Below are 23,024 nucleotides of genomic sequence, written 5' to 3'. Positions count from 1 at the left end.
CTGGATCTTTCTTCAGTTTAAAAATCCCCAATGATTTCCCACGTCCTTAGGGTAAACTAAAACTCTCAACAAGACTCTGCAATGTGGCACTTGCCTAACTCTCTAGCCACTGATCTCATGACTCTTCGCTTTGGTTTCCATGTCTAGTCATACTGGACATCTTTCTGAAGTTGTGAAGTCCAGCCTTTACATGGACTGTTTACCTTGCCTATTGTGATCTTTTAACTGTTTTCCCTCCTACACCAAGCTAACTAAAATTCTTTCAGTCTTTACTAAAGTACAGTTTCCTCTAGTATATACTCTCTGATTCACTAAGTACATTTGTATTGTAATTGTAAACAATAGCTAACTTCTCTAACACTGTGTATGATCAGGCCACACAACATGGCTGTTCTCTTGCTCTCTGTACATCCCCTACTCTACCAGTCCCTGCCTCACCTACACCCTACTTACCTGACTGACCTTCCCTCTTAATCATCGTGCCTAATCAGTAAATGTCTACATACTTGCCCCCAGCCCTAGCTAGTGATTGTTCTAATCTTTACATCAGAACCATCTCCACTATGACAGTTTATCACAGGGATGTGCCCCTCTGCTGGTTTCCCTGACATCAATTTCCTCTATAACTGGTAACCTCCCTCTCCATCCCCACCTTCCTATTCCTATCTATACATCTGCCCCACATGGTGGAGTGTTGCTCCAGGAACTTGCTTCAGATGTGTAAGATTCCCCCGTACATTAAATCATTGATGTCTCTGGGTTCTTTCTTCACTCTTGAGGCTGAGCAACTACAGGGCTTGCAGGCCTGTGGGGTGCAACCCAACAGACTGTAAGCTCCATGAGGGCAGCGATAATATGACTTCCTCAGCACTATACTCTCAGTTCTATATGAAATTGATAAATACTATATATTAATTGATAAATACAATATATGATAAATACTATATATACTATATATACAAAATACTGTATTATTTTGCCAGTGCTACAGTATTTTAATGAGTATAACTTTATGTTTTAATATGTGATTGGATACATCGTCACATTTATTTTGTTTTTAAAATGTAGTTTTGTTACCCCCAAACTGGGTTTGCCTCCTGGTGGATATCAAGCCAAAAGACACAACCAAGCCAAAGATTGGGAGAAGGAAGGATTTATTACCTGCATCAAGTAAGACGAACATCAGGGATCTTTCCCAAAGCAGTGTCTCCCCAACAGCAAAACTGGGGAATTTTTTTTTTTTTTTTTTGCGGTACGCGGGCCTCTCACTGTTGTGGTCTCTCCCGTTGCGGAGCACAGGCTCTGGACGCACAGGCTCAGCGGCCATGGCTCACGGGCCCAGCCGCTCCGCGGCATGTGGGATCTTCCCGGACCAGGGCACGAACCTGTGTCTCCTGCATTGGCAGGCGGACTCTCAACCACTGCGCCACCAGGGAAGCCCTCAAGTCTACTTTTGATCACTTTGCTTATTTAGAAAAATTGTTTTCTTCATATAGATCCTGCATATTTTTCTTAATATCTAGAAATTTCATAATTTTGTTGCTATTAAGAGATATTTCTCCCCTTGTATCTTATAATAAACTATTTTAGAGAAATTTTATATTTAAAGAATTTTATTGCAAAGATAATAGAGTTCCCCTTTATCCCACAACCAGTTTCCTTTATTATTAACATCTTCCATTAGTGAGGTACATTTGTCACAATTAATGAACTGATACTAATACATTATCATTAACTAAAGCCCATACTTTATTCAGATTTCCTTCATTTTTACTTTTTTTTTTTTCTATTTCAGGATACCACATTGTATTCAGTATTGGTTATGATGGTTTCTCAAACTTTCCTTGGTTTTGATGACTTTGAAAATTTTGAGAATTTTTGGTCAGGTATTTTGTAGAATGTCCCTCCACTAAGCTTTGTTTAATGTTTTTCTCATCATTGGATTGGGGTAATGTGTTTTGGGGAGGAATACCACAGAGCAAAAGTGGCATTCTCATGACATCTTATCAAGGATATACACTATCAATATGACTCATTCCTATCGATGTTAACCTTGCTCACCGGGCTAGAGGTCACGTTAGTCAGGTTTCTCCACTATCAAGTTACTTTTTTTGGTCTCCTTTTCCATACTCTACTCTTGGGAAGAATCTCCCCTTATATTACTGAGAATTTTTTATATAAGTGAGGGCTGATTTTAGCATTTCTATACTATTTTAAATTATAAAGAGTAGACAGCCACCAAAACATTTACCAGTTACTAAATAATCAATGAGAAATTAGAGCGCTCCATAAACAATGCCCAAGGAAATCTTATGTTCTCAAACTCATTTTACAAAAATATACCTACTTTGTTGTGGCTTAGTAGTATTTCTATAATTAGTTTCTGGAGCTACTGAAATTGTGACCCCAATATTTTATGATTTTATAAAATAAGAACAGAAACTCAGGGCAAATGTCAGGTTATAAGTCCCATGGAAAACCACTCTGAATAAAATTTGATTTGTTTAGAAGTACTGATCTTGTATATGGCAAAGAGCAGCCTGTCCACTTCCATATCTATTGTGTTTATTGTGGTAGATTACTTGACTCTTCACCATATATTTTAGTTACTATCTGTATTAGTTATCTATTGCTGCATAAGAAATTACCCACACAACTTAGTGGCTGGTGAGCATTTATTATCTCACAGTTTTTGTGGATTAGGAATGTGGACATGGCTTAACTGGGTCCTCTGCTTCAGTCTCAAACAAGGCTGCAAACAAGGCGTCAGCCAGGGCTGCAGTCATCTCAAGATTCAGCTGAGGGAGAATTGGCTTCCAAGCTCACTCCTTGGTTGCTGGCAGCATTCAGTTCCTTGTAGGCTATTGGACTTACCCAGAAGACTTCAGTTTTGTTCTGACTGTTGACCAGAGGTCACCTTCAGTTCCTAGCCATATGAACTTCTCCAAAACGACAGCTTGCTTTCAGTGAGAGCAACCCAAGAAGGCAAGAGAAAGAATGAGGAAAAGCCAGCAAGAGCTAAAAAGATGGACATAACAGTCTTGTATAACTTAATTATGGAAGTGATACTCCATCACTTTTGTTGAATTCTATTTATTAGGTGACAGTCACTAAGTCTAGGCCACACGCACTGAGAAGGGATGATACAACAGTGTGAATATCAGAAGGCAGAGACCGTTGGGAACTATATCAGAAGTTGCCTACTATATCATCTCAGTGATGTTCCTCTATGGGAAGATTATCTCCATCTTGTTGAACAAAGAAATGACATGTGACTTGCTTTGGCTCATGAAATCGAGATAGAAATAACATACTTTATTATGTTTTAAAGCTTTTAAAATCCTGCTGTGAAAACTGTTTCAGAGAGCTTGGGACTTCTGGAATGGTGGAGTGAGGAGCCTGGCAAATCCTCTCCCCAAAAAAGAAAACAACAACAACAACAACAACAAAAAAGAAACCCTGAAAAAAAAATCCCAACTATGAGAATCAACCAAAGGCATATAGTTAATCAAGAAACATCTACTCAAGAAAAACTACTGAACCTTGGGTAAGAACAGTAGGTATTTATGGCATTTTAGCCTGGGGCTACTCCTACACCTTCCTCAGGGCAGGCAGACCATGAAAATCATCAACTTTACTAGGAAGTAGACTACTTGAGTCTACTTGATTTGGACAGAGTGGAAAATTCCCACATCCAGGGCATTGTCAAAAACAATAGTGAACTTTGTGACAATCAGGAGGGACAATATCACAGGTATCCTTAAGTTGTGAATTAAGTTTAGGGCAACAATAGACTGGCAAACTAGTCAGAAATTTAATGGGGAGAAATTAAGAATGACGCAGATTTCCTCATACTAAACACAAAAGCTGACTCAAAATGAATTATAGACCTAAATACAAGAACCACAAACCATAAAATTTCTAGAAGGAAACATAATAGAGAATCTTCATGACCTTAGGTTAGGCAAAGAGTTCTTGGATGTGACACCAAAGCATAATTCATAAAAGAAAAAAAATTTGATAAATTGTATTTTGTAAAAATTAAAAATTTTTTGTGCTTCGAAAGACACTTTAAGAAAATGAAAAGACAAGCCAGAGACTAGGAGAAAATATCTTCCAATTATATATTTGAGAAAGATTTTATCCAGAATATACAAAGAGCTCTTGAAATTCAAAAAGAAGACAACTAAAAAAACTGGTGAAGGATTTGGATAGATACTTCACCAAAGATATGGTTAATAAGCACATGAAAAGATGCTTAACCATATTAGTCATTTGAACTAGAATATTTAAATTAAAACTGCAATGAACTACCACTCCATACCCACTGAAATGGCTATAATAAAAAAGACAAATAATAATAAGTTTTGGCAAAGAAATGGAGAAAGTGGAACTCTCATATCTTGCTGGTAGGAATGTAAAATGGCTAGTCACGCTGTAAAAGTTTGGCAGTTTCTTAATAAGTTACACATGGATTTATCATACAACCCAGCAAACCTACTCCCAGGTATCTAACCAAGACAAATAAAAACATATGTCCACACAAATACTGTGTGTTGATGTACACAGCAGTTTTACATGTAATAGTAAAAAACCTGAAACAACACAAATTTCCATCAACTGGTGAATGGATTAAAAAAATGCAATCTAGCCACACAATGGAAAATCATTTAGTAATAAAAGGAAATAAACTGATACATGCTGCAACATAGATGAACCCCAAAAACATGCCAAGTGAAATAAGTCAGACACAAAAGATTACATATTATATCTTTCCATTTATATGGAATGTCCATAAAGGGAAAATTTTTAGGCAGAAAGCAGATTAATTTTTGTCTAGGGCCAGGAGTAGGAATGGGAATTCGCTGCACATGGGGATGGGAGATATTCTGGGGGTGATGAAAATGAAATGTTCTAAAGCTGGATTGCAGTGATCAGTTACACAGCTCCATAAATTTGCTGAAAGTCATTGAATTGTACACTTAGAATTGGTAGACTTATGGCATGGAAATTATACCTCAATACAGACGTTTTAAAAAAGGAAAACATCTGTGTACGGGTCGAGTCTCTTTCTCTGTGTCAAGATGTCTAGTTATGTTCCAGATAAAGCTGTTTCAACAACCTGGGTCCCAAAATGAAGACACATGTGGAAAAGACCTGCAGGCAAGCCAAAACAGATGTGAACTAGAAAACAACCTTTGTTGTTGTGAGCCACTGAGATTTAGGCATCATCCTTTATCACAGCATAGCAGAGTCTGTCCTGACCGATACATTTACCTTTCTAAGAAATAAAATGTATTATGACATATTTATGCTAAATTCTTTAATGAAGAATTTCCATTTAAGTAGTAAAATTATTACTAAATATGTTTCTGTAGTTTCATAACTTTATGGTTTTTAAAATTAAAAATACAAAACTTTGTTACAATTGAGTGCTTTAGGCAACTCTAAATCATATGACAAAATTATTTATACATATTTGCATAATAGCACTTTAGTGATGGGAATATACCACAAAGCTTATAGTCAGAAAAAAACTTGCTACCTGTATGTTTGTGTAATCTATTAAAATGGATTATAATTTTATTTTTATATTCAATGTCAGTTTGTTTAAATAAACTAGATGATAGTCCTTTCCATCTAAACTTCAGTAACTATCACTTTTGACTTACCAGATAATTTTTTAAATGCATTTTAATTTGTAGTCATTTTTAATTTCTACCAGCAGGTGGAACCCTTTAGGTTTATTTTCTCACTTTAACACAGCAATATATGCCTTTCTGATTTCATTTTTAAGAATTTTTTTGATTTAATATTTATTTATAGAACAGAAGTTAATGATAGTAGGCAAGAATGATCATTCCACATTCCCCAAAAAGTCTCTACATTAATAGAATCCACATCAGCATATTCTACATTAATAGAATCCACATCAGCATAAAGTTATAAGTTCACAGATATTTTGTCATAAAACACATGTCATGGGGTAAATGCTTAACATAGACTTTGTACTTCCAAGGGAGAAAAAATATGTATGAGCTAAAATTCAAGAGGTTTTTATCCTTCTAGATCAGGGGCTGGCAAACTTTCTGTAAAGGATAAATATTTTAGGCTTTGTGGGCCTTAAGGTCTCTGTCGAAACTAATCAAGCTTGCTATTGTAGCCCTCAAGCAGCCGTAGACAGTGAGCAAGGTTGTGTTCCAATAACATTTTATATACAATAAGTGGGCAGATTTGGTCTTCAGGCCAGCTGCTCTTACAGTCAAGCATCAGAATCACCTACAAGGCTCGTTAAAGCACAGTTAGGCCTCATCTCTAGAGTTCCTGATTAGGCAGGTCTCTAGAGGAGCTCAGGAATCTGTATTTCTAACAAGTTTCCTGGTAACACTGGTGTTGCTAGTCTCAGAAACACAATTTACTCAGAAACCCCTACTAAAGGCTATATTTCATCATTTCTGCTCCCTTGTTTTTGTAACATTTAAAGAGAGCTAAAATAGACTTTTTCTTAACATGGGCACTGTAAGATTTCCTAGAGAGATCATTTGGCAAAGATCCCATCAGTTGGATGGTGGGAAGTAAGAATGACTTATCTGGATCAGTTATCACCATCTGTTATAATGATGTGGTATTTTGTATTTGAGGATGTTTCTATAGAAAATACATCCTGCAGAGGATCACAGGCTGAAAATTTGCTGATATTAGTATGAACAGGTGGGAAAAGAAGCACCCACTACTTAGAGGCAAACACTGCTTTAATCTTGACATATTCCTGTATTTTTAATGCACATTTTTACATGAAGTCATATTACACATTTAATTTTGTAATATGCTTTTTTAAGCTCAGTGATCAGAATAATTTCCCCTTTGTTAATAAAAACTATAAACATTTTTAATGGATGTATAATATTCCACTATATATATATATATAACCATATTTTAGAACCATTCCCACTACCTCCATAACCATTCCCTCTACCCCCGCTCACAATGACTTGGCGTTTTACAAGTTCCATGGATCTTGAACTCAACAGTGGGAGAACAGGGGTATAATCCCAAAGTGATTGTGTTTCCAACACTCAGGAGAATGAGGTCTCAAAGTTGAAATAAAATTCAGTTGAGAAATAAGAGATGAAAGTTATATTTACTGCAAGCTGGCTGTGTGGACTAAGACTCAAACCCAAACTCCTGTCATTTTCTGATACTCCACTACCAGATATGGCAGCAATCAGTACAGCCTCTTCTCTGTATGAAAAGAATATTCAGAATTGATGACAGACAAAATTGAGGTTAAAAACATGTCTACACTGTATGAATGTTTTCCAATAACTGGCTTATTGGTGAAAATAATATTGCACCATGTGTTCAGTTGAGTTGATGGTTAAAGAAAGCCCAAATAGTTCATCCACAAGCTCTCTGTAATCATATCCTTGACAGCTTGACCAAATTTATATAGAAAAACAGCAGCAGACCCAAGTTTCTGTATTTATATTTCTTGCTTGAACTTCATGATGAAAAACATGAAACTGCTCTGAGTTATTTTAAAATTAAACACATTCATCCTTGGAATTGGAAAATGCTAATGATTTCCTATGCCCATATGCTGAATAAAATTAAAAGTAAACAGAGCTAGCATATTTTGGGAATTGCTACTATAGTCATCAAACCAATTAAAAACTCATTTCAAGGTGGATATTATAGCAGTATTTGTTGTTATTTATATGTCTGGAGACACTTATGTAGTGGTATATTATCCTACATGTATTAACAATATAAAAAGAACCAAGAAATCTTATCCATTTCATAAATGCCAAAATTGGTTCTTAAAGCCTAAAATTTTCAGAATTAACACCATAAGGAAGAAGTCCTTTCTGCGTTATCATAAGTTTAACATTTTCAAATAAAATTCGATGTATGGTCATAAAAGTATAATACATTAAGAATAATAATGTTTTACTGTCTGACTCATACCTATATTAGTCTTCGTTTACTTGACCACATTGCCATAGCATAGTCATAAATTAAAAGGCTTTTAAAGAATTAATAGTAGTTTGTCCTAGACTATAGCACAGTTTACTATTTCTAACATATTTACCAATTTAGAAAGAGAAAAAATTAAATGCTGTTGTTACAACCTTATCTTTATTATGCTGAATATTATCCTAAAAGATTTTATAGAATAAGACTTTTTCCAGAAAGCTCCTTGGCCAGTTAAGATTTTCCCATAGTCAATAATTGTTCTTATATATATAAGAATTTTGTTTTTTCAACCACAGGAGAAACATATAGAGACAGAGAAAATGGTGTACACTGTTCTTTATACCTTTAAGCGTTACATACTTCTTTAGTTTTGAGCCATACCTTATGCCTGGGAAAATCTCATTCTACATTTTACAAATCTTTACACGTATTCCCCCTTTTCCTTGAAAACATGTTATACAGAGTACCAAAAGAAAGTATTATTTAAATAAAATCAAGGTAAAATTATTAAGTAGCATGTGGGAGGCAAATTGCAATATTGGCTGTCATGCTTACAAATGCCCCACGCATACTAATGGTGGTCACTCTTGCCCTGAGCCATAAGGAGTAAAGGCTATGAAAAGCTTCTTTGTAGTCTCAACCATCTCTAGGATACTCTAACAGCTACACTGACATTCCCACCTCATAAAGCCAAGATCCTTCCCCAGAGGAAGTCTAGCTCTTGGATACTGGGTTTTGGCCCAAGTCATACCTGAAACTCCATGTGCACTCCTGATCCTGTCAAATATCTATGTTGTCCTGCATTTTCTACAGCTCCCCATGAGTGTTGCTTACATTAAGGAAAGGTATGAGAAAGTCTCAGCTGCTAATAGATTTGCCCTTCCAATAGATGGCTGGGACTCCTTTCCCTGCCAGGTTTAAAACAATTACATTGAATTTACCAGCCATACTCAGAGCCTAGAGCACCAAGGATTAAGATTTTTGTATACGTGGTTACACAGGGAGATACATTTTTCCTTATTGGAGTTTGTTTGATCAATCTTTTGACTTGTTTGCGGTCTCTATGTCTTGGGCTTTAAAGGAAACACCTCTTTGCTGGAGGGAAGTCTGTGGCACTTTGCCGGTCATGCTCACAACCCCATTCTGGTTAAAGCTACCACATCTACAGACATATTTTGAAGAAATCTGCCTGTGTCCGCTCTCACTATGTGAAAAAAAACTTCTAAATCTCAGTGGCATTTACTTAGCTCATTCATCAGTGATTTGACTAGAGGCTGGCTGATCTAGAATGGGCTGATGGGAGTAACCCAGCTGGGGCACTTATGATCTGCATGTCTCTCATTCTTTTCCTGGGTCCAGCAAGCCAGCGAGGCCTAGTCTTCCTGTGGTAATGGCAGAAGTGCACAAAGATTTAAAAAAAAAAAAAAAAAAAAAAAAGCAAGTCCTCTTGACCTAGGCTGACCACTGACATACTTCCACTTCTGCCTCAATCTACTGGCTAAAATAATTCACATGGAGTTGTAAGAAACTGTACTTCCTAACTCTTTCTCTTTGCTAGGGATTTTCCCTTTTATTCCCCTCTTAGTTCATGTTAGGATGGCAATATAGTCAGCATATGCTTATCTCTACTTTGAGATCACATCTCTGCATAAAGACCCACTCAGTTAGTAGGGAGATTAAAAAAAAAAAAAAAAAAAGCTCCTGGCTTCACCTCCACAGCTAGAAAATTAGTCCTTAATCTGACTAATTAAATGCTATAAGTGTTTTTGGGCTCACAGTCAAATTTTTTAAAGTTATTTTAAAAATTTGTCCCAGTTACTATGAGTTTTGTAGCTATTATTCAGGTAGTACAACACTTTTATATTAGAATCCCTCCCTCCCTAGTCTCTACAACTAGATTCTTGCTCACCAATCAGAACACAGTTCAAATCCCCCTTTGCCATGAAGTTTCACTAGGCTAACAATTCCATATTAAGTACTCCCTTCTTTGATTTCCCAGAGCATTTATTACCAATATGCTTACTGCTGTTTTCATGTTGGTTATGGTACCCCCTGCCACACACTTACAAAGCCTGGTGGAAGAGGTACCTCAAGGGAGCAGTGTCCTTCATCACAGACCACTCTTCCTCTCCCCAACCCCAACAAACAGTCTGTCTACCCACTGGCCATTGCTGGGCAAGAAAAGCTCAGCAAAATTAGTTAAGTCGAACAGATTCTCTCTCAGGAATTTGAACTTGAACTCTAGAAGAGAGGACAGCAGAGAGGAAGACAGAGAAAAAATATATACCTAGCAAGTAGTCATATCACACTAATGGAAGAGCATTTGTGCAGGGGTCCTACTAGCTGCCTCGAATCCAGAAAGTTTCTAGCATTTCACCTTCCTATATTGCCATGGCATGGATTTTTATCCTGGAGCTCCATGAGATGTCACCTCTCTTTTTATCACATAAATTCTAATGAAAACCCCCAGGGAGTCTTTTTTGACTGGATATGAAAATAACTGACTAAAACACTATCCATTTATTATATGCTGTCTTGCGTCTTTCATTGCAAGCTGCATGTGTGCCTTTCTAGTTACTGAGACCATCAGGCTCTTTGAAGGTAGAGGTATTATGTATCTTCCCCAAGGACCTGGCACAGTGTTCACACACTGAGATCCTCAGGGAGACCATATTAAATTGGAGTGACATCTAATCCCGATATTCTTTCTAAAACTAATTTTTAAATTATCCCAAATATATTCGTTATATGCTATTTTCAATAATGACAGCTGAATTCTTTCTTTCAGATATGGGGTGTCCTATACGACTTCTTCCAGATAGCAGAAAGAACAGTTTATCTAATCTATTGTTTTCTCCTGCATTTAATTTACCTCCACTAGAAATGAAGAATCAACCAGCAACTTTCTTAAACCACTACTGTGTATTCACAGCACTGAATGTCTGCTGGAAAAACTTTTCATTTCTCAGTTCTCTGCACAAATAAAAATCATACCTGAAGGTGAAAAAATAACTATGGAGAGGCAGAGTGACAAATGAAGGTGGGCCAGAAAATATCAGCTATGTATATTGTCAGCTGTTTGAATGCCCCACCACTAACCACACCCACCTTGGGGCATAGAAGCAGGGGAGGTGGGATATTATCTCTCAGGCTTCAGCTCCACACTGCATTCTGACAGCACGCTAGAGGCTCATTATATATAAGTATACAGAGTAACTCTACAAGGCTGAAGTTTTTCTCAAGTCTGTGATGTTTTGACATTTCAAAGTATTAACCTTTAATAGAAAAGATAAATCAAAGACAGGGTACCTTGGAAGTATTTTACTTAGCAATATTCTTAAATTACATCTCATAACTTTGGTCCTTCCTTGGAAGTCTATACTTGAATCTGAAACTTTTACAAAATTTTAAAGCTTCAACTTTAACTTTAAAGGTACCAATAAAGATGCAAGAAAGGCAATAATCTATTTTTTAAAATGTATGCAGGATCAAATTAGTTGTACTATATTTTTCTAATTAAGAAAAAACTGCATAAATATTCTTCCTAATACCAAAGACTATTGTGTGTCCTTTCATTAGAATTAAGTCCCTGTATCAGCCACCACTGCATTTCTTTGAAAGCCATGCTAATTCTCACGTTTTATGAAAGGATACGGAGAAACTGTCTTTTTCTACCAATTTCTCCTAAAACATGATTTACTTTCTTGCAGCTTTCATTTCCAGAAAAACAAATATTGCTTCCTTCTATGCAAGAAGTACTGTAAATCTCAATTTTTTCCACTCATTGGAAAATATTATCTAATCTTTTCATACTCTAAATAAAAATTCAGCTGTTAGTGTTCAAGAATTCTAAAGTATAATTTTTCTAGTCTGTGTGTCCATGGTAGTAGACAAGATTAATCTCCATGCAGAATATAAAATAGAGCAATTGGAGATGTGATCTAAAAAGTATAGTACATATAGTACAAAAGTATATTTTAGTATAGTACCTAGAGCTTCCCAAACTCCTCTCTGCCATATGGAGACCCACTCATTCTCTACTTTTAATCCAGTGGGGCCTACATAAGCCTGAGGCTTGTGTCAGTCAATGGAACGCTCCCCCAGGACTTTACAGAAATATGCATTCCGTGGTTTTGGTTATTAACCTTTTTCAGTATCCATCTTACCTGCCACCCATTATGTAACAGGAGTTTGGGTTAGACTGATACAACTCCAGAAGTGGGTCCTGATTAATATAAGCCAATCAATAGAGTTTCTAAATCTCTTGCTCTAGATACTGGTTCCAGAATGGGCGATGACTTTAGTTGGTCCTCACAGAATGAAATTCAGAACTTCTGTCCAATAATTTAGGGAAAAACTCTGATGATGTGGCATCTGTTAGGCCTAGGACCACTATAACTACAGCTAATACACAAAGATGGGCTAAGAGAATCCCAGAGAGTTTGATCAAACCACATCCAAAACTGTACTACATCTGGACTTCTATTATGTGGGCCAGTACATTTATTATTTAAACCAGTTTGTGCTGAAGATCATGTATGCCTGAAGTTCTCATTACCATCTTTGCCATTACATAGAGATAGCCCACCTGAGAATAAAGCCAAAGTGAAGAAAAAAATCCAGGAAAGAACAGGAGAGACTGTTTTCTGGTAATAGCAATGAGGTACTATCTTCACATGGAAGCTAATATAGTATAATTTATCATTTAAAATAATTTGAGTTGGGTTTCTTCTACTTGCAAATGTAGAGTCCTGACTAATTCAGTAGTGTTTGTTTTGCACAATTTAGTGGCTCCAAGACTGGATTATTCCTCCATTGAAAAGGCCATTATAAGAACCAGATTTGGAAACAAAACAGAAATAATGCAAATATCATGATGTTTAAGAACTAAGTTGAATATAATATGACCATTGGTCAGAAAATCTTAATTTATTATTCAGGCAAAAGAACCAATTTGCTACTTTAAAGGACAGTACTGACTAAAATTTACCAAAAAAGTTCAAAAATGGTTTAGATAATTTCATCACCCTCTCAATAGCTGGTTAGATGTCCATTCTACATGCCCGCATTGGAGGATTATTAACTATTTTATACTCCAGTTTCCAAAGGAGGTTTAAGGCTTCCTCTCCTTCCAACACCATCATGAATAAAGAAAGATTATGTGGATCAAGGCCAAGAGCACTGGTGGGCTCCAGTGCTAAGGGCTAAAACTTCCAATATGACACAAGAGGTTTGACATCCCTATGGTTTCATTCTTTTCTCTGCAGTTACTGTTTTGGAAATATCTCTTTGGGTGTTGTTTTTTATCCTTTTCTGCATCTGTTATTGTTAGAGGGGTTTTGGCCCCTTCTTTCCAAGACTTTCTCCACCCCCATCACCCTTAGGCTCTGACAACTGGGCAGAGCACTGGGGGGAATCAGACAAGCAGGCCATAAGTTTGATGGTTAACATAGAGATTGAAAAATAGGATAGCTGTATTAGATGATATTTCAACCAGTCTACCAAAAAAAGAAAAATCTCAAGAGTCAATTCTATCCCACAATAAAGGATACCTCAACTGTAACATAGATGTCAATCATAGTAAACTATTTGACACTCCTTGAATTCACTATGCTTTTAACCTTGCTAAGCCTAAATTCTTCATCTGTATTACTGGAGATAATAACTGTACTTAACTCATAAAACTATTAGAAAAATCAACTGAACATACAGTTCCTAGGTTTATAGTATTTAATAAATGTTAGGTATTAAAATGTACCTCCACCATGGCCCTTATTAGATTGTAACAGAATTAACATGTTTCTTTTAGTAGACTGTGTGATTAGTTATGAGTAGGGACCATGACTAATTTGTATTTATGTGTTCAATATTTAGCAAAATTAGGAAGTTCACAATAAACATATGTTCAGTACATAAAGAACTGAATGTTTAGAGTTCAAACTTCTATTAGCCTTCGGGGAGAATGAGAAAAAGACTTTTCCTACAATATTTAAGCCATATATAAATCATATTTAAATCATCATATATAAATGCAAATAACAATGCATAATGCAATAATTTTCAAGGTTTATGCTTTGCATTCCTACCAAATTCAAATTTTATATTATCTCTAAATTTGAAGTGTAGGTAATATTGACAACAAGGAAAGCAAGCACTGATCCAGTATGTATAGATTAAAGTAAATCAAGGTGTTCAAAATGAGAATCAGGCAATAGGTCTAAATGGCTTTCCTTCCCTCTCCCTTGGTCTTCTGCTCCTCTAGGAAGGTACTCAAATTTACTTCAGACATATGTACCACTTCTCTTACACTGCTGATAATGGGAAGCACTAAAATGCCTGAGGAGTGACAGGAAATAAAAGAGCTAGCAAGGGCTGTGATTATATGCTCCTAGACCTTTTGTTTATAAGGAACCACTCCTTTGCTTGTCCCACAAATCTAAATCGTCCCAATTTCCGGAAAATATAACCACCTATTCCAAGTGTTTAGTTCTTATATGCTTTCAACAGTACTAGCCTTTCAGTCAAACCCTTGAACATTTTTAAATCTCTTGTTCCAAAGCCAACCTTCTGCCCCATAGTGAGCTTATCAGTACTGGCCATAATGACAGATGTGTATGGATACAAAGAAAAATTTTCATTCAAAATGACAGCACTGCAGTCTCACAATTTTGAACATTATTTGCAAAGTGTATAGCCTATGAAGGCTTGTGAAGGAAATGATAAGATTAGAAGGCAAGGAAAACATTTTTCATGATGACTTGTTAAAAAACTGGGGAAAAAAAGCCTTACATTTTTTTGGCGTTTATGATCTCTAAATAGGCCAAGAAAATCAAGTTAACATAATATACTTGTGTATTCTTGAACAACCAAATTTATTGTATATCTTTAAAAGGCGCTGAAAATAGGCATTTTTTTTTCAAAATACCAGTTCCGTCTTCAAACTTAAAAGTTTATTGTCATTTCCCCCTGTGGCTTCTGTCCTTTCCAATGATTTTTATGAGGACAGTTGTTTAAATTTTAATCTCAGAAAGGCATCCTGTTTTGAAACTTAAAATGTCCTTGGCATTTAGAGTATCATTTAGGTGCATTTCATAAACCTGGAAACATTAAAATTCTAAGACGCTGAAGAAACACTGGAGTTACTAAAAGAGGTTTTAAACAAATCTTCTCTGGAGATTTAATACATGGCATATTAATTTTCTGCACAAATAGTTTAGGGATGCATGATTTGTAAAAAATAAACCAATCTCTCAAATTTCTCTTATATTTTCTCTAGCAGGTGATGAGGGTTAGTATTTCTGTACCTAGAGGCATAATCCACTTTTGGAAGGGTTCACAAAGCTGGAGACCTCTGTCATAATGTAAAAATCATATTCTTCAAGAAAAAAACAGGTCACCAAAGGTCTTTTTGTTTCTTTCTGCCAATTACAAATAGACAAAAAGTAAAATAACTCTCTATTAGAGAATAGGCTTACTGGATTTGTGGAGGGAGATGAAGAAGAAACTTTGGTGCAGTTTGGTCTTTCTTCTGACTCTAGCTTCCTGGCTGTGATTCTTGATTAGATGCCATTGTATTTTCCATTGCCCTGTGAGAGATATGTAATTGATCTCTGATAAAGTGAGCTATTTCCAAACTGACGCCTGTTGCATAATTTCAAAATATTTTAAAAGAACAGATTTTAAACCTGTTCTCTAAAAAACAATTAGCAATGTAGAAACCCTACTTGCCATCTCTACCTAATCCACCCTAACCCTCTGAAGGTCTACACATTAGGAAACAGTCCTGAAATTCTTGAGCTATAGAAATTCAGCAGTTTAATCCTCGGGTTATGGAATTCTATAAAAGAAAGATCTGCTTAAGGACTATTGTTAAGACCTAGGGAATTATGTTTAGAATATTAAATTCAATTTTAAAAATTAGAGCCCTATATTCCTTGGGCTTATTTGAGAGTACAGTGATGAAAGTGGCAAGAAGCTTTCTGTGGTAGGATGAATAATCGTCCCCTCTGCCCCCAGAGGTGTCCATATTTTAAACCTCAGAACCTGTGAATGTGTTACATAGCAAAAGAGACTTTGTAGATGTGATTAAGGGCTCTTGAGATGCGGAGATTATTCTGGATTATCCAGGTAGCTCAATGTAATCACAAGGATGCTCATAAGAGGGAGGCAAGGGATGACAGTTAGAAAAAGAAGGTGTTAGACAGAATTAGGGAGAGAGCAATCAGAAAATGCTATGCTACTGACTTTGAAGATGGAGGATGGGGCCACAAGCTAAGGAATGCAGTGGCTTCCAGAAACTGGAAAAGGTCCTGCAACACCTTGATTTTAACCCACTGAGATTGATTTTGATCTTTTGATGTCCAAGCCTGTAAGATAACAAATTTGTGTTGTTTTAAGCCACTAAGTTTGTGATAATTTGTTACAACACACCAGGAAATTAATATATCTCTAGTAGCTTTCCAATATAAACCACATCTGTGGACATTCTTTAACACTAAAAGTGGTCCTCATGTCAAAATTGAGGCATTCACTGAACCACAGAGCCCCAGAAAGGGAGAACTTTGTTGGGTAAATTTCATTTAAATGATTGCTCTTTGGTATCATAATAAATTTTTCCTTAGCCAAAATGTGATTTAACCAGTGACAGAATCTGGAGCAGACCTTAGGACAATGAGTGAAATAATTCCATTCTTACTTGAGAATTAGGACACAAAGTTTGTAGGAAAGGGCTTGTTATGGCTCAGCATATGGCTGAAGCAAGAAATCCTTCTGATGCCACCACCTTTCCAAGAGAAAACTCCCTTTCTCTCTCTCTGAAAGAGCCCTACAATAAAATCACTATAAGATTTGAATCCCACGCTTGTGACACTGACACAGGGAAAGGGGTTTCCACACTACAGAAATCAGAGAGGAACCAGCTGTAGTGACATACATATCAGACGCTAAAACACTATCTACCATAAACAGAGACCCATCAATTTTCAAAGCAACACTGGATGGAAGCAACAGCATCAATAAAAACCCTCCCTAGCGAATAAATCACATATTCTGGTCATGATGCAATGAGTAAAAATGATCCCTTGGACTTAGTAAGCAACTCTGAAAATCTCAGACTTATCATTAGGACATTCTGAGTTTAGATGAAAGTCATACTTTCTCTATTTGACAATGGTTAAGAACATTTGAGTATTAAAAGACTTGTGGCCTGGGTTTGTATACTCAGCTTGGTGAAGTGATTTATATTAATTCACAGGAATTCTAGTTAAAATGGAGTGCTCATATTAGATTAATCCTGTGTCAGAAACAATGATAAAACTCAAATAAAATATAAATATATAAAACATTTATTTGAAGACAGCTGATACAAACAGGGTTTAAGGGGCTATGATTTCTGAGAGAAGGGAAGCACAAAGAGAGCTCTAAAGGCAACGTGGCCCCTTCTCTGAGGCATTTCTATTTCACAAAGTGAGGGAACAGAGTCTGAGTAGAAAGCTACAGGCTCATTGGGAAGAGGCAAGAGAGGATAGGGTTTGACTCTGCCGAAGTGATTGAAGCTTGAGTGACAAAACTTCAGAGGAAGGAGTGACAGAGAAGTCAGTCTAAAACTCTGTGTTTGATTTCCCCTTGAGGAATTTGTGAACTTTTAAGCTAGATATGCAACAGAGTAACAAAACAGTAACTATGAGGCTATGGTTGAGCAGAAATTCCTTGCTTGGGAGACAGAGGATGGAGTTCAGAGATTGCTAAAGTAAAGGAGAAACTCTAGGAGAAACTGTAACACCCAGACTTTTATTTGAGACCCCAGAAAGGCTATGCCTCTGGTAATAAATCTGCCTGAAACAGACCTGCCTGAATAAACACTAACACCAACCTTTACAAGGATCAAGGTGATCTGTTTGTGTTTGCACTCTGCCTCCCAGAAGCTTAATCTCCACAATTGTTCATCACAATATACAGCATTCAGTAAAAAATTATGAGCCACGCTAAAAAACAGGAATGAATGAGTCACACGAAAGGAAAACAACAATAAATACAAGCTCACAGGTGTGGGAGTTTTACTCAAGTATGTTACAATAAATATGTTTAATAAGTTTAGAATAAGAGGAAAAGATGGAAAATTTCAGCATAGACACAACATCATCAAAAGGAATCAAACAGAAATTCTACAACTGAAAAATACTATATCTGAAATTAAAAATTCACTTCTGCCTCCAGACAGGATGGAGAAGATAGTAACAGGCCATAACTCCCACTTGAACTAGGAAAAACATGAGATAAATCACAAAAACTATATTTTTAAAAACATCAGAGACTTGTGGATGCAAAGAGGAACTCATGAATTAAAATACTAGAGAGAGAAGCGCTTCTCCTGGGTAAGCTGCGTTTTCCAACTACTTTTTCCTGAGGAGTATCTATTGAGTCTGTGCATGTACTGAGAAGGCTTACCATAGAGTGACTCTAATAGGATAAAGGGGAAACAAGCAGAACTTTTGACATTTGTGTGATCTGGAGTGAAGCCCCAAACATAGAGCTGTAGAGCCCAAATTGCTAATTCACATAATCAGGAGCAAATAAATGAGTGGTTGTTTTAGGTTACTAAGTTTTGGAATAGTTTATTACACGGTAATAGATAAGGTAAAATTATAACATTCCCCTTATGCAGGAAGATGATTCAGATGTATGTAGCTAAAACAATTTAAAAACTAAATAGGTAAATTGCAAACACAATTATATAAACAAATAAATACACGAACAAATAAAATAATCTGTTCACTAAGAAATAAATATGGTGCTGGGATAGACACTAATTATGGACACTTTAAAAATATAAGTGATAAAAGTAACATTATGTAAATTTAAAAAATAAACTTGAAAATCTAGAATAAATATTTTTGTAAGAAAATTCAAATTACCAAAATGACTAAGGAAGAGGTAGAAAGATACAATAACCAAAAACTACAGAATTGAGAAAATAAAGACCTATCCTTTTTAAAAATAGGAAAAAAAACATAAGTACGGTAAAAGACAAAATTTTCCCAACTAATTCGAAGAAGCTAGTCTAATAAAATTTCAAAATTGGATGAAAGGTTCAACAAGGTCCATGCCACTTATGAATACTAATGTCAGAAGTTTGCAAATTCCAAAATAAAAATAATAGTAAGTTAAACATATTATTTACTGAATAGTAATAAAATTAAGAAAATTTATCTAGGTAAATCTATCATTATAATTCAATACATTAACAGAATAAATAAAAATAATTATGATTATTTTATACATTTAGAAAAGGTATTTGATAAAATTCAATATTCATGCATGATTTTTGAAATGCAGTGCTCTGGAAGCTGTGATGATAGAGCAACTTCTTTAACAGAACTTCCAGCAAGAAACAAAATTCAAGGTGCAACATCAAAAATGCAGAAATAAGACAAAGATGCACACTACTGTAACTACTATTCAACATTTTGCTGTCAGTCTGGCCAACAAAATAAGAAAAATATATTACAAACACTGAAAAGAGACAAAAAACTATCACTGTTAGATGATATGAATTTCTACATAAAATCAAGAGAGTCAACTGATAAATGATGAATAAAAGAGTTCACCAAGATGTCTGGATACAAAGTTAATATGTAAACACATAAAATTAACTGAATCTCTAGTTTACATAGTATATATAAAAATCAGTATCAGGTCCTATAGGGACTAGATGGTGTGTTCAACCTGCTAACAGGAGGTGGGCAGTATAATTGGTAGTTCTATCTGAATCATATGACTGGATTTTGGGAGGAACAGTCCCCAGAAAAGCACAGGATAAAAAAAATAAATGTTCAGCATAAGGCTCAGGGACCTCCTTGAGTCCCAGATCTAGTTGTGCCTGAGACCAACTACAGCCCTATCATTCCAGTACCACAAGCCAATGGTTTTCTTTTAATTAGTGAAGGTGGTTTGAACTGGGTTTCTGTCACTTGCAATTTGACATTTGTAAATCTTAGTTGACGTCCACAGCAATTTTACAGTTTAATCTACACAAATCACACAGTGTTTCACTGCTACCATTGAAAATGTTTTATAGCATTTTTCACAGTTGTAAAATGGGATCTTTTTTTCCATTACATTTTATGTCATTGCTTGTGTATAGGAAAACTATTTAACATTATATGGAATTCTTGCTACCTCTTTTGGAATGTTTGTATATCTGGGGGGGGTGGGCTGGTGGTTGAGGTCTGTGCATGTGTAATGTAAATATAAAGATTGAGGCATTCCTTATAGACAGAAGCATTTTAACCCCAGATTCTAACATCACGGGAACTGGTATAAATAACCACCATCTTAAATAGGGGCAGTAACATCCAAGGCCTCACCTGATCACTAATATTGAATTAGAATATTTTATGTTGCTTTCCTAATGCCTTATCATTATAATCCTAACAGCTCTCATGCCCATATACTGAAAATTGCTTTAAAAACTTGCTGAAAAGGATGAGTATTAAGTAGTACTTAGAGAGTGGCTATTACACCTCGTTAAAGTTGTGGAATTAAACTATTTAAACACCTTTGTTAAGTTTTACTGAACTTTCTCATGTGAAGCTGATTATTCTGTATGGAATACTTAAACTACGGTTACTACATCGTGTTGTAGCTAAGATTTATACATAAATTTTAAAATGTTTTGGCTTCCAGATGTAATAGAAATTTGTACACTTCACTGGTCTTCAAATTTGACACCTGATGCAATAATTTTGTGGATTCTAAGACCTTCATACATATATTCTTCAGAAGGTAGATCTAATGTTATTTATGAGGTCAAGGCCTTGTACATTTTTTTCCACCAGGGCCTATTTATTTTGCTTAGGTTCTGCCAAAGACCGCTAATCAAAGCCAGGCATTTGTACACTTCCTTGCAAAATACAGCTTTAACAAGAACTCCCCCCAACCCCCATTACCCTAGATATATGATCAGGTTCCTCATTTTCCACCATCCCCAAGGTGATGTCTGATCACCCTGGCCTGTCTTCAGCAAGAATCCTGCTAGGTTGGTTTAGCCAAAATCTCCCTTACCCCTAATGCTTCCTCTTAGCAATTTTCCATCCACTGACCCTCACCTTTTTTCCTTGGCTAAAGTTCCCACTTGCCCACTCTTAATATGAAATTGAGCCCAATCTCTCAAATTGGGCTGCAAAATTCAATTGCAATGATCCTATCTATACCTACCTCAGTGGTCCTGAATAAAATCTGCCTAACCATCTTTAACAAGTTTCATGAAAAATTTTTTCTTTAAGGCATGCTGTATGTCCCAAGGAAGCCTAGGATAAAAATTAGAGGACTTGAGTCTATTAGAAACTATACATCAAATACATGTCCTATAAAAAAAATTTTCAAATTGCAAATCCAGTATATTATTTGTATGCATGGTATTTTTAATAAAGTCCCTTATTTTGTGACAAATTGTTGCTGAGTTCCCCCAATACTGCAACTTTTAATTTTGGCAGGTTTTTTTTTGTGTGTGTGTGTATAGTGAAAAGCGATTTTTTTTTCTTCCTTCCCCTCTTAGCCCTTTTAAGGAATCCTTTTTAGGAATCCTCCCTGAGCTTCCTGCCGGCTTTAAGCCTCGTCTATTTCCCCCATGCCTGAGTACTGGACCAACACTTGGTAAGAATTTGGCTCTGAGAAGTGCTAGGTTGAGTGACAAATGGATGAGGATGGAGGTTTTATTGAAGCATCTGAACCGCATTTAATTTTCCGTGTTGTTTTATTTGTTCCTTCTAGCCCTCAGGATATTGAATTTTGTGGGCTTGGGTTGGGTCGCTGGTACTTCAGGCGTTTAGTAGTATGAAACAATCTGTTTCTCCCGTTAGAATAATATTCTCATTTATATTAACGGCGGCTTACTCCAAACTGCTTTACATAGCATTTTTCTAAACCTCCTGAACGAACGCATTTTCCCGTAGAGCACTGGCATTGCTTCAGCGGCCTCTGCCGACCTCCTGGCTTGGCAACCTGCACCCCGCTCCACAAGAACCAAACCTGACCTGACCCAGCGTGGCCTTGAGCGCCGCCGCCTCGCCAGACCCTGTCTTCCGCTTTCCCTCCCACCGCCCGGGATCCAGCTTCCCTCCTGCCGCCTCAGCCGTCAGCGACAGCGACACCCTCCCCTCCCCTCCCGCGGCTCCCTGCGACAGGTCGCCGCGCCAGACAGCGGGTAACCGCCGCCTCCGCTGGGGCATCCCGACTCCATAGGCCTAACGCGCTCCAGACACCTGCCTCTCACTGGCCACCGCCGCTGCCCCTCACCCGGCAGCCCCCTCGGCAATTGGCCCCCGGCCGTCCCTCGTCATCCTCGGCCTCGCCTCGAGTCCCGCCTCCGTCGCCAGGTCATTTAAGTTTATCACAAATAAATAAATAAAGGAGGAAATAGAAATGCGTAGAAAGTAAAAGCAGTTAGGAGGGGGCGGGGGCCTGGAGAAAAAAGGTGGGCGCGGCGGAGGTTAGACAACCAAACCTGATAGTGTCTGTGTTGACCAATCACGACTCAGTCTAGTCCGGTCTGACGGGCCCTCTCAACCAATAGCCTCCCACCTCTCGGATCACTGAACAACGAGATATGACTGACCTCTCCAGAGTGGACGAAGGTGCAGCGGAGTGAGGGGGGGGAGCGGAAAGACTGCTGACCAATCGCCTGTTAACAGTTCTCTGAGCGAAGTTTCAGTGCTCCAATGGGTGTCTGAGATAGCGGATTGGGCCTCTTCTAGCCCAATCGAAGCTGGTAGAGATGAGGGAAGAGTCAGATGGGGGCGGGGACAGGTGAGGGGAGGAGGAAGAGTGTATTTTGTTTATGGGCGGCAACCTCATGAGGGGCGTCCCATTCTTATTGGCTCACTGAAGGCAAGAGTGGCGTGGGGGCAACCCAATAGCAGGAAAAGATAGAAGGTTCGCGGCGTGAGGCGCCCAATGTGGGCCTTCTGCCGAAGAAGTAGGGGCGGGGGGAAGTTTAGGAGTTGAGGAAAGAAGATTAAAGAGCGCGAGGAGGTAACGCCAAAAACTCT

The 23,024-nt window shown here is 37.1% G+C and overlaps 1 protein-coding gene and 1 long non-coding RNA gene across 9 annotated transcripts in view; one reads left to right on the top strand and one right to left on the bottom strand.

Moving 5' to 3' along the window:
- The window catches only part of LOC115802311 (uncharacterized), a 216,011-nt gene extending 193,406 nt beyond the window's left edge, over positions 1-22,605 (bottom strand). For both annotated transcript variants that reach the window (XR_016392904.1, XR_016392905.1), the window contains exons 1-2: positions 17,849-22,605; positions 15,453-15,563 (exon numbers count right to left, since the gene is read on the bottom strand). This is a non-coding gene — a long non-coding RNA (uncharacterized LOC115802311). The remainder of the gene's footprint in view (positions 1-15,452; positions 15,564-17,848) is intronic.
- The window catches only part of ZBTB20 (zinc finger and BTB domain containing 20), an 820,737-nt gene continuing 818,905 nt past the window's right edge, over positions 21,193-23,024 (top strand). For all 7 annotated transcript variants that reach the window (XM_022556467.2, XM_022556072.2, XM_022556534.2 and 4 more), the window contains exon 1: positions 21,193-23,007. The gene's annotated coding sequence lies outside the window, so the exon portion shown is untranslated. The remainder of the gene's footprint in view (positions 23,008-23,024) is intronic.

This window comes from Delphinapterus leucas, chromosome 4 (genome assembly GCF_059928025.1).
Source record: "Delphinapterus leucas isolate spDelLeu-1000000601 "Yukka" chromosome 4, BTC_Dleu_Yukka2, whole genome shotgun sequence".
Lineage (NCBI taxonomy): Eukaryota > Metazoa > Chordata > Mammalia > Artiodactyla > Monodontidae > Delphinapterus > Delphinapterus leucas.
The sequence above is the reverse complement of the archived record's forward strand: the minus strand, read 5'-3'. Positions and strand labels throughout refer to the sequence as shown.